This window comes from Pinus tabuliformis, chromosome 2_2 (assembly GCF_031772625.1).
Source record: "Pinus tabuliformis cultivar Carrire ecotype Pingquan chromosome 2_2, CPIR1, whole genome shotgun sequence".
NCBI classification, from domain to species: domain Eukaryota; kingdom Viridiplantae; phylum Streptophyta; class Pinopsida; order Pinales; family Pinaceae; genus Pinus; species Pinus tabuliformis.
This window is the reverse complement of record NC_142300.1, coordinates 552,867,424-552,880,504: the sequence shown is the minus strand read 5'-3', so window position 1 is coordinate 552,880,504 and position 13,081 is coordinate 552,867,424. Positions and strand designations below refer to the sequence as shown.

Sequence of the window (13,081 nt, the reverse complement as noted above, 5' to 3'; positions counted from 1 at the left end):
CACACTCTTTACACTTCCTCTACAAACACTTAAGAGTTTCTATATATAAAACATATTGTTTACTGCGAAATGATTTCCTATGTCCAACCATTTTTCCTGTGAAGAAACTTGGATTTTAGAAATATTATATCATGTTTACAACCTGGTGCTCTTGTTTGAAAAGAGACTACCATGATGGGCATATGATTTCCCTGAGGGGAGTGAATTAGCACAATAGGCCATTTACTTCTGCAAGGAAAAGCTTTGCAAACCACAAGAGTTATATATATATATATCTATATATATATATATATACTATTTTTTCCTTTTTGAGGGAAGTTAAATATCTCAACCTCCGAAAAAAAGCTACCATTGACAAATGATATTTTACACACATAAGATTTGCAGGCAAGCCTGGCCTGAGGAACCCCCTCAAAGTTAGCAAGCTGCAGAATTTTGGGCAAATTGCGAAATCCGGGACTTGGAAAATGAAATGTTACGACTGTTTTCCATGGTAGCCACCCTTTCACAAGAGGGACACATGGTGAGCGTGGTGGCAGGTAGAGGCATGTAATAATTATCTTGTCCTATTAGTCCAAAAGAAGCAACCTCCTTCAAAGCCCTAAGCTATTGTAGCTCTTTATGTAGCTTCATGTTCTTGTAGCACCACTTCAGAACCTCGCAGTCTACTTTTGTCTGCTTCAACTTTGTTATGCAAAACAGCATAACATACATTAATGGCCGCAAAATTACATCCAACATACAATATTTCTTTTTTCTTTTTAAAGGCCCCTGAAATGAATTCTTACTGTGCTCTTATGTTTTGAAACGAGGCCTCCATCTGCCCAAGTTGCAAATTCAATTCCTTGGCCTAAGATCCTGATTTAAAAATCCGGATCAACTTGTAATCTTGAATCCATGAATTGCTAATGGTTCAAAAAGAAATCAAATGATAAAATATCATTGCGACTAATGAATAAAGGATGCATTACTGGGTTCAGAGTGTTGTGCTCCAAGAAAATTCGTCTAGGAGTGCAAACTTCTCCTTGGAAATTCGAAGCTTTTTCCCCGTTGAACCTATCTTATCCTTTTCATTGGTCCTCGAACTCATGTCGTAAGTTCGATCCCTCTCTACCTCCAACTCAAAGGTTCTTTCATGCTTTCACTTCACTACCACAGAACCAGTGTCAATTGTTCACAAGGCATCAGCCTAGAGAACCGATGAATACACAGACTCATTGGCTGACTCATTGGCCTACACAAGGCAATTCATGTCCATCCCTCCACTACCCATGATCCTAGACATATCCGACTTCACAACCGTTACCTCTTCCTGGCCTACAAACAAAGAACGATGTCAAACACACACAAGAACACAAAGCATATACACAATCCAAGAAGTCACAAACACGCAATTGTGGACATATAATCAAAGTTCTTAAACATGAACCACATAAAGAAAAGCATATACACAATCCAAGAAGACACAAACGCACACTGCAACAATAATTTACACCCTTCATTTCTAGCCGCTAGCCTTGTACCCACTTAGGGTTTAATAGAATTTAATGGAAAACAATAAGCGTGTTTAATAGAATTTAATGGCAACCAATATTTCCAAGTCTATTGAGCCATAAATATGTGTTTGAAGTATATGCACACTGTTGCATTAAAACAGGTACATTATCCAACCACGATGGATAAGGTCGTTGAGTTACTCCGCGAATATCAAGACTTGTTCACGAACAAAATTACAGACTTAAAAGGATCGTTGGCGACTTAGGGATGATGAAGATCACTTTGAAACCCGACGTGAAGCTAGTTAGGCAGCGGTCTTACTGCTTGAATCCAAAGTATAAATAAAAGGTCCGCGATGAATTAGACAAAATGCTTGCAGTCGGAATTATTGAACTAGTGGAAGAATCTGACTGGGTGAGTCCTATGGTAGTGTAGGAGAAAAAACACAAGGGTGAAATAAGAATATGCGTGGACCTCAGGAAGCTGAACGACACCCGTGTACACGATCCATTCCCAACACCATTCACAGATGAAGTACTGGAGAATGTTGGCGATCAAGAAGCATACTCATTCATGGATGGGTTCTCAGGGCACCATCAGATCAAGATCGCGTCGGAAGATAGGAGCAAAACGACCTTCGCAACAGAATGGGGCTGCTTTCAATACACCGTTATGCCATTTAGATTGAAGAATGTGCCAACTATATTTTCACACATCATTGTGGCTGCGTTCAAAGAATACATCCGCAAGTTCTTGGAGGTCTATCTGGATGATTGGACGTCTTTGGATTAGTTAAGCACCATGTAGTGAGCTTATGCTTGATGCTGGATACTTGCCGCTGACACCAGATTGCATTGAACCTTAAGAAGTGCACATTTCTCGTTCCCTTTGGAAACCTGCTGGGACATGTGGTCTGCAAAAAAGGCCTGATGGTGGACCTTGCAAAGATTGTTGTTATTCTAAATTTGGAAGCACCGCGAAGTGTTAAACAACTGCACGCTACTTTGGGCACACTAGATACTATAGGAAGTTCATCAAAAGTTATGCCCAAATAACAGTGCCGATGGAAAAGCTATTGAGAAAGGATGTTACATATTGCTGGAATGATGATTGCATGAAGATTTTGGATGTCTTGAAGGGGACATTGGTCTCCGCTCCAATTTTGGTCTTCACAAAATGGGATATGGAATTTCATGTACATATTGATGCATCTTGTATTGAGCTGGGAGCCGTACTCACATAGGAGGGCGCGGAGGGCTTGGATCACCCGATCGTGTTTGCAAGTCGGAGATTGCAAAAAGTAGAAAAGAACTATTCCATCACCGAGCGCGAGGGGTTGGCAATGGTGTATGCACTTGAAAAATACCGACACTATTGACTCGGAGGACATTTCAAGATGTATACCCACCATTCCGCATTGAAATACCTGGTGAATAAGCCTGTGTTGTGGGGGGCGCATATGCAGATAGCTCTTACTATTTCAAGAATATGATTTTTAGGTCCTAGTCAAGCCAGGACGCCTAAACGCAGGACTATATCACTTTTCACGAATTGAGACGGGCGAGGAACCAACGAATTTGGAGGAGGGCTACCTGATGCACAACTCTTTGTCGTATGCGTCGCGGACAAACACTTCGAAGATATAATCAGTTTTCTAACAACAGGGACTGCGCCGAAGGAATACTCAGTCCAACAGAAGAAGGAATTGGTGGTGCGCGCGATGGACTTTTCTGTCATCGTGGGGCATCTCTACAAAATGGGAAATTATGAGATATTGTGAAGATATGTACCTGAATTTGAACGAGGTTAGATCCTCATGGAAGCACATGGGGGCACTGTAGGAGGACACTATGCAGGACGCGCAACCACACAGAAGATTCTTTGCGTAGGGTTATGGTGGCCAACCCTACACCAGGATTTGAAAGTGCACTGTAAGGCCTGCGATATATGTCAAAGGACTAGAAAACCATCATGAAGGGACGAGATGACATTAAATCCACAAATGACATTGCACCCATTTCAAAACTGGGCAATCGACTTTGTGTGACTGATCAAACCTCAGGGAAAGACGGGCGTGCACTACATCATCACCGCGACAGAGTACCTGACACAATGGGCGGAAGCACAACCAGTCAAAGACTACACGACCACTACAACTGTGAATTTTTTGCTCAAAAACATGTTGACACGATTTGGCTGTTCGAAAATCTTAATGAGTGATCATGGAACACATTTCCTGAATGAAACCATCAACGCACTCACAGAAGAGTTCCAGGTGTATCATCAAAAATGTACACCGTACCACCCACAAGCTAATGGGACAATAGAGGCATTCAACAAAATACTGAGACTGCGTTGACCAAAGTATGTAACATGCAGCGAAATGACTGGGACCTACACGTACCTGTCGTATTATGGGCTTATAGGACAACGTGCAAGAAATTGATGGGACAGATACCTTTTTGGTTGGTCTATGGCACGGAAGTTGTCATGCCAATGGAATACATCATACCTACTCTGCGAATAGCTGCGCTCATATTCCTGACGGACCGCGAAGCTCTGGAAGAAAGGCTCGTGCAATTAGAAGAACTCGAGGAAGAATGGTTTCTCGCTGGATTTCATCATTAGGTACAAAAGCAACGTGAAAAGGCTTGGCACGACCGCCATATCAAGTTGCACACCTTCAAGGTAAACAAATTAGTGCTGCTGTATGAGAGTAAGTTTGAAAAAATTCCGGGAAAATTCAAAATGCACTGACTGGGACCATACGTGGTTAAGGAGGTCACAGACAGAGGTGCAGTCCAGCTAGTCAAACTAAATGGAGAACCCTTCCCAGGAAAAGTAAATGACAGTCACTTGAAGCCCTACATGGGTGGGCCGGATATCTGATTAACCGACCGAAGCATAGTCTTCGCAACCCGAGGAGTTGAGCAAGGGCGCGGGACTATAAACATACGCAACAGATGCTGGTACCAAGGTAAGGACACAATTCAGACACAGATGATTCAGAAGCAAGAATGCAACAGGTACAATAGGCAGTAGCTTAGTGCGCTACTGGCATTCAGACCGTTCGGGACCAGTTGGAGGGACTCCGCGCCAAGATTGTCGTGCCAATAGAGTGACTCAAGGGTGAGTCACGATGTTTATTTTGGGGGCCTGTTGGGCATGGAATTCCCCCACAACATGTTTTGGGGCTCAAAGCCCAATTTTTGGTCAAATGTATTGTAAGACTCCGCGAATTGCGGGCGCGAAGTATAGGTTGAGTCATAGGGTTATCTGCCCTAAGTTTTGTAATGTAATGTAATGTCATGTCAGCCTACCCATGGTTCGTGGACCATGGGATTGTATAAATAGAGCGAGGCTCTAAGTTGTAAAGAGATAAGGAGAGATGGATTAATGTAATGATCTAGGAGCAGATAGAATAAGAGTTTAAGTGTATTGGGTCATAGTAGTAGGAAGAGGTTGTGTAGCTAAGTGCACAGAGGCCTAGTAGAGTCCGCAATTGAGTGCACAGATCCCTGCAACTGAGTGCGTAGGGCGGTGTCGGGTCTGTAACCTTGAACGAAGAATAATAAAGAGAAGTTGATTATAATTTCTGTGTATATGCTTTTGTATTACGTTCTATGCATTTATAATGTTTTCCTTATCATGCACACTTATATGAATGCTAAATACACTGTTAAATATCACTAGACTTACATAGATAAGTTAAGTAATCAGAGAACAACAGGTTAATAGTAAGGAATGTGGATAATAGTATGGATCACGCCCCGAGTGGGGCTGCGCGAAGGCAACATTAGAGGTTGTGAGGGACTAATAGATTCACGCAACGACGTGTGCACAGGGTCAAACCGCGGACCACTAGAGCTCATCAGACATCCCCAGGGTGCGGAAACCTGGTTCTAGCACCGTCCCATACTACTTCGAGTGAGTCCTCAGTCTGCGCTCCGTGGGCTATTGCCAAAAGGGCCAATAGTACCGAGATTTGTTTGGCTAAATCACCTATGAACCTAGGTCAGGCCCATACAAGCCAACAAACACCACCAACCAATAAACAACCAATGAGTTCTGTAAATATGGAAAATTTTAGAAAATTTCATACAATAACACTTCTGAAGTTGTTTGAACACTTTCACCATCACACTAATCAAACATAAAATATGACAATTATAAACAAAGCAACGACAACAATATATGCCACCATCTAACTACTCCCCTAAAACACAACTAAGGGAACAATGGCAATCAACAACGAAAAACTGATGCAACACAATGATATGAATTCTTCAAGCATTGGTTCAAATGACGCCACGGCCATTCATCGATCCATATACAATTGATCTTGATGGTTGGTTGGCACCGGTCTACAATTCATTCTTTCACATCTCTTCTGTAACGATCTGAATGTTGGACTACTCATTAACCAATAATGGTGATGCTTGGGTAATTTCTTATGATGAGGATTTGAAAATAGCTCATTTTTTGTTTTTCAAACTCAATGTTGGGTGCAACAACATTGTCATTTGGAATGACATTAGCAACCATTTCATCAATATGTTTATCACAATTAAAAGAAGCATTTTCTTCGAGCGCCTCACAGTTACATGTAGATGATGAGGTAGCAGCATGATCGTATCCAAGACTTGATCTTGATGTCTACACTACAGGGTTAATAGGAGCAATAATTCCCTATGCATTCTTCTCAAGTCCTCCTCCAGTATATCCCATTTTACTCAGTTATCCGGATTTAATACAAGTAGCATCGTTTTCAAAACTAGGTGTGATAAATTCATGTGATGCGTCATAATCATCAACTTCAGTCTTTTGACAATCAACATCATCAAGTGTGCAAGAACATGAGCTTGGAAGCTCAACATGAGTTGTCTCCATCTTATATTTTTGAAGATGATTAACCTCCAATTTAGGTTCATGCTTAGAAAGTTGTAGCTTTTGAATGATGTCATCATTTTCAATCAGTTGTAGTGACAAAAGTTGATGTTGTTCCAACATTGTTTCTTTTAAACAATCAATTTCCATAACATGTTGATTGTTTTTCTCTTCTAGTTGCTTCTTCAAATTTGAGTTAAAAATAGACTCAACTTCCTCCTTAGTCATCAAGAAGGTCCATCTTGTTTTGAAATTCATCTCCAAGCATCTCGGGATATTTTCCCATGGTTAATTCTAAATGTTCAACCTTTTAGATTTTTTCAACTATGGAAGTTTGCAACATATTCTTAAGAGTTGCATTATTTGTTTGCAAGACAGCTACCACAGACTGCACTTGAAAAACTTCTTTACAAATTTCATTTGCTATGTTCTTCTCACAGAACTCTTGCAATATTTACCCATGTTGATAACACAAAATTGGCAAATGTGTTTCCACTAGCCGCTAAGCAAAAACTGCTACAAAGGAAAATTGTTGATTACAATATCTTCACACTTTCAATCACCACAAACATTAGAGAAATCCACCTAAGTTTGGATAACTAGCTAACTAGAAAGCCTTGCATAATTGCCTTAAAATATATTGCAATGTCAACAACAAAAGAAAAACCATAGTCATTGTTTTCGTAGGATATATATATATTCCTTCACCACCGTCCCAAACCTTCATAAATGAGCATCTCCATCAGGGCTTTTCAGAAGTCCCCAAGAAGGAAGCATCCGCCATTGCGAATTTGGCTTTTCACTTGCCGATATTTTTAATAGAACTTAGCCGAAATGGAGCAAAAATTCAAAGTTTACCTTCATCCTGACAACGATCCGATGATGGCAAGCTCCCTCACGCAAGCAGGACCGGAATGCAACATGGGGATTTCTTATTCAGCACTGCAATGTGACCGCTGCCTCGGACCTGTTTCTAGTGAAAACAATGTTCGAGGCGCACCTTGGCAGGCCGTGTAGAAATTACTCGCGCACGGTGTTCAAACTCTCAACTGCCTTTTGATCCCTCTAAAATATACGGATGGATTCATGTCTATATACGGAGGCGTTTTGAAGGACAAGAATCAAGGAGATCTTGGTAGCTTCTTGGGTTGCATTTTCGAGTATGAAAACAAGCACCCCTGGGCAGCGACATCGGATTCAAGGAAGAGGACACGCTTAATTTCATGGGATCCTTCTATTCTAAGACGAAGCCAATAGGTATGTCAGTTGATCTGGAAAGGGCTGCTCTGTTAAGCCAATCTGGAATGAAATACAGTCGTGTCATTAATAACTCGGTCGCCCCGTGCCACATTCATCGGGAGACAAAATCTGAAGCTTCACAAACTGGGTATTCACAATCACAGAGAAGTCTCAGAAAAACAGCATCTGAAATTAATAAAAAAAAAATTGGGAAACCTCATGCTTCACTATTAAAACAAAAAATTCAAGATCCGCATTAGATCGAAGCTACATCACTCAAACAGATTTGTAGATCTGGAATAGTAAATTTTAATAACACGCTAAAACAAAAAAAACTATTCCGATCATAAAAATAAATAAATAGGTAAGATAAGAAATTCTAGCTCTGATTCAATGTAAGAGTATTGTATTAATGTATATAGAAAGTCTTTATTATATAGCAACGGAGGAAGCTCACATGGGATAAGGATAACTATGACAACTGAAGAGATACAAGTCTTTATGTGAGCTTATATCTCACCATATTTAATTTATAGAGAAATGAAGCTTTGGAAAAGACAAACTCCAACAATATCAGTTCAATTCTAAGGGATAATTTTGGCCAGTTGTGATAATATTGGGAGAGTAGGTAATCTAAGAATAGATCTTAGACCAATAAAATATAGATGTTTAGGTGTTTGCGAAATCATAAATTATTGGTATATTTAGTTTGGAAGTTGTTAGATATATTTTTAATATTATGGTAGTAACATAAATTTTTTATTTTTGATAATAGTTTTTTCCAAATTATTTTAGTGAATTACAAATTTACTATAATTAAAAAACTAAAAATATTAAATCACCATAAACTAGAAATTATTATGGGTAGAAAAATTACTTTAAAAAATTAATGTAAATTGAACCAACAATATTTTTGACCTATCGACCATTACCATGCTTTGAGTTTTAAAGTGAACTGTTTTAAAAAGAAAGTTTCAAAAAATTAATAAATTTCACACAAATTTTAAGATGGTTTTCTTTTAGATAACCATGGTAATGATAATCTTTAGCATTCACTTAAATAAATATTAATATATCAAATTACTTTCAAATATTAACATGGTAGAGGGTTAGTGTACTATCATGGAGGTTGCATATAACCGAGATGTGAAAGTCTCGAAGGATTATTTTAGCTTTAAGATGTTCATAAATTGCAAATTAAGTACGATAGTTCAATATTATTGTTAATGTTGAAATCGACATAAATATGAGAAAGTCTTAAACGGCTCAGTGGATAATAATATTGATATAAACAATAAAAAAATTCACTCCTTAGATGGATCAGCAACGATGTCAACAAAAATTGCAAAAGAGGTTTAATAAATAACCATAACAAATTGTGGTTATAAATCTTCCCACTTCAATTCTAATAAGAGAGGTGGATCTAAAGAAAGAAATTCGCTAGCAACATAGCAAGCCACAGTTTTTACACTACCGAGCTTCATTCTCAGGATGTTAGATACAAAGTCGCATCATGGAAGTTGTGGAAGTTAAGGTTATTAGCTTGTTTTTTTTAGTGGGTTATATTAATATGCTTAAAAATGTTTCGAAAATAGGAAAAATTTACGGGTTAAATTTTTTAAATATGTTATTTTTTTTAAACAAAAATATTTATTTATTTATTTATTTTTATTTTTAAATGATTTATTCGGGATACAATTATTTTATTTTAAAAGGGCTAAAATTCCATAAAAATTATATAAAATCTTATATATTTCAATATTTTTTATAAAAATATTATTAATTATTTTATAGTTTGTATAATAAATATTAGTAAGCTTAGCCAATTTGTTTACACTTTAAAATTTCAAGGATTTATTTGGGGTCTTCAAACATTTGAAAAAAAACATATTAAACAATTCAATATGTAATTTTATTTATGGAAATCTATATACCGTAATCAACAAGGACAAGAATACATGTTTAAGGTGGCTTGATTGTGGTGCTCTTGTTGGAACTATCTCATTGAACATGTCACCTTTCAAACTAGGAAAGTTTATGTGACTTCCTAGCCCATGGAACTTCGATAGGTTCCATAGCTCTCTGAACACAAGTCCAAACCATAGACTTTGTCACTAGGGCTTCACTCAATGAACCTCTAACATATCACGTGAGTTCGTTGCATACTAAACAATAATCTTAATTTGACTACATATTGGAAAATTACTTTGAAAATTACATTACTTAACCCCCTACCAATACAAAGTTAATACACATTCTCAATTTAAAAAACCCTTAATTTCGCTAGATATTGTAGGTATTTATTTTTTCATTAACATGTTATATCCGTTTATATTTTTTCATTAACTTTGAGCTCCATTTTTTGTGCGTGCCAATATAAAAACCCTTTACCCATATTATATGGTCCATATATTATGTCATTTTTTCCTCAATATATATCCCCTACTATGAACACACATGGTATGCTATTACTCCCTTAGTGAAGCCCATGTGGTCGTAGTATGTCTGAGATCCCCATGTCAACACCCCTCTAGTGTCCAACCTTAACATCATCAAAATCAACTTTTCTATGATAGCCAAAACCTCTCCCACTTCCAAGTAACAAAACCCAATCCTGTTGCCCCCTCGAAGTTTCCCCCAAAGCCTCTATAAGAATCCCCCCTTTCCTCTCAGTTTCCTACACTTATCCACCCTAAATCAATGTCACCAACCTTTCACAATGGCCCCTACCATCCTCGGCCTATTCCCTTGGCCAAAAATTAATTCAAGGAACAATCATATTAGGTCATAGAAATATAAAATAATAGTGTTTACTTTAAAGGTCAATGAAATCAAAATGGATTAATGAAAATCCTAATTAATTCAATAATGAATTAATTATAATAAATAAAAATATTTTATTAATGATTAATCAAGTTTAAGTGTTAATCAATTATTTAACAACTGATCAAGCTTAATATTAAGCATAGGACATTGATGTATCTATGTGAGGTGTGGGTACGTACCCAATATACCTATACCTCACATAAGTAAATCACTCAGTAGGTAAGTTATTAACCTATTATAAGATAATAGGATTAAAGAATGGGATTACATACAACCCTCTTTTAGAAAACTTCTTCCTGTGGTTAGAGTCAAAGGATAAAAGAATTTATCAAGTAATATGAAAACCAAACATAACGAAATAAGGGGAAATATGTAGTAACCAAAATTTAATTAAATCAAATAATGATATAACTTCCAATCTAAAGTCCCCAACTAATTTATAACCTCCTATCCTCCCTAAACTACTTATTCTCCCATCCTATCCATCCTCTCCTACAATACACTATGGCATCAACTATATCAACCTAAACATTAACCGAATCAAAATGGTGGAATCATCAACCTATCTTTCCTAGTAGACAACTAGTAATCATCCTCACATGTCTAGGGTAGTGTGTCCATCATTGGGCTCCCACCATTTCATGCATGGAGATTACATGGTGTGAAATACCTCTGCCCCTCAACCATCCAGGCCAACACACTAACTTGGACCACACTACGATGTTGGTTTGGATGCCTATCATTGAATAATTTAATGAGGTATTCATGTCACCTACAATTTTCACCTTGCCCTTGTCATGATAGTGCATGTAAAATAAATAAGAAATATAATAGAATAATGTACATCATACCATTTGTTCTTGGATGTATCGACATCCACTAATTGCTAACATGGATCTTTGGCTATCATATAGCCCCCTTCCCATGTGTGAGTTAGTTCTCATTCAAGAAAATACACAACAACATTATATGTATATAGACATGTGATCCCAATCCTCATATTATTAAATCTAGTATCCACGTACAAAATTTCTCAATTAACATCAACATGCTAGAAGTAAATCATACATCAAATAAGCCATAAATCATATATGTCATACATTGAGTAAATAATACTTCAGATAAGTCATACATTAGACATTTAATTAACAAAAAGATAATTCATCTAATGTTTTGTATAAGTAAGTCCATCTATCAAAATGAAATGCATCAATGCTACATAGTGTTCATAAACACAACATCATGAAAATAAAAATAGGGTGATAGCATAAGTAACTATCTAGGTCAAAATGGGGATCACATATGATCAAAACTTAAGGAAAAATCTCAATATATAGTCTCTAAGTCCTCTTAGGTAGCAGACCCTAAGTTACATTTCTATACTTTTCACACTATACTTTAACCCAATCCAACTAGCGATGCCCAAACTACCAAACTCTATGTTGGAAATAATACTGAGAGGGAGGGGAGTTTGGGGGGAGGGGGAGGGGCTGGGGGGTGAATCAGTATTATCAAGTCAATTATTTTTCATTTCATAATCAGATTTGCATGCGCTACTGCAGTTAGTGAAAACGGCGTATATACACAACTGCAGTTAAGGAAACTCACGTATAACTTGCAGACTTATAAATTAATTTATTCTTCAGACGCTGATCATTAATCTATGTGTCAGAACCATATAAACAGTGACCAGGAATAGTAAAAACTGAACAGACAGTCACACACAAGAACCCAAGATATAAGGTGGAAGCCCAATGTGGGTGAAAACCACCTGCTGTAATTCGTCTCTATCTTCTTTCAATTAGAAACTTCTTTTTACGATGTTTCTCTACTGGTGCAGTCTTATACCAATACGCAGGCTTCTACCTGTAGAAGGCTACAACCTTCTCCCGTTTTCCAGCTTCTCCTGGAAGGGAGCTACAACCCCCTTAGCTCTTGTACTAGCTGATGTACTGGTACGTAGGTGTTGACCTCCAGAAGGCTACAACCTTCTCTTTTCTTCTAGGGACCACATTTCATAAATTTTCAGACTGGATCCATCAATGACAATAATCAACCATTAAATACATCTACATCAACCAATCTCCTTTGCTTCAATCAAAATTGAATCAAACAATTACTTCTCTGAATGTTGTAACTAGAATACATTGACAGTAACTAGAAACTAATCCTGAACCTAGAACACTGCAGCAATAAACAAAAGTAGCTAAAACATATTTCAATATGTATAACCTGCGTGCATACGCTTCTGTATTAAGGCCAACCAATGTATACGCTGCTTTGACTTACTGAACTAGCGTGTATACGTGCCTCTGCTGTGCCAAACCTGCGTACAAATCTATAAAAGATAATTTACCCTTTTCACTTATTCAGACATCGGATATACCCAGATTATCATATTTATAGATCAAGTCATGCGAAAAATATAACAGATCAAAATCACACAAAGATATTACTATTCAAGCCTTAATATTTTGATCCATCAATAGAGCCTATCCTTCTTCTAGCGCTCAGGTTCCTCCTTGGTTCAAATCCAGCTATGCAGCATAACCCATTTCTAGATCTTGCTCTTCATAAGATATTCAATGCTTGAGTGAATACCTTTGCCAAAAGATCTCCTTCCCTTTTTATA

At 37.5% G+C, this 13,081-nt stretch overlaps 1 pseudogene; it reads right to left on the bottom strand.

The window, feature by feature from the left end:
- Positions 1 to 417: 417 nt before the first annotated feature.
- Positions 418 to 7,127, bottom strand: LOC149193835 (homeobox-leucine zipper protein HAT14-like; annotated as a pseudogene).
- Positions 7,128 to 13,081: the final 5,954 nt, after the last annotated feature.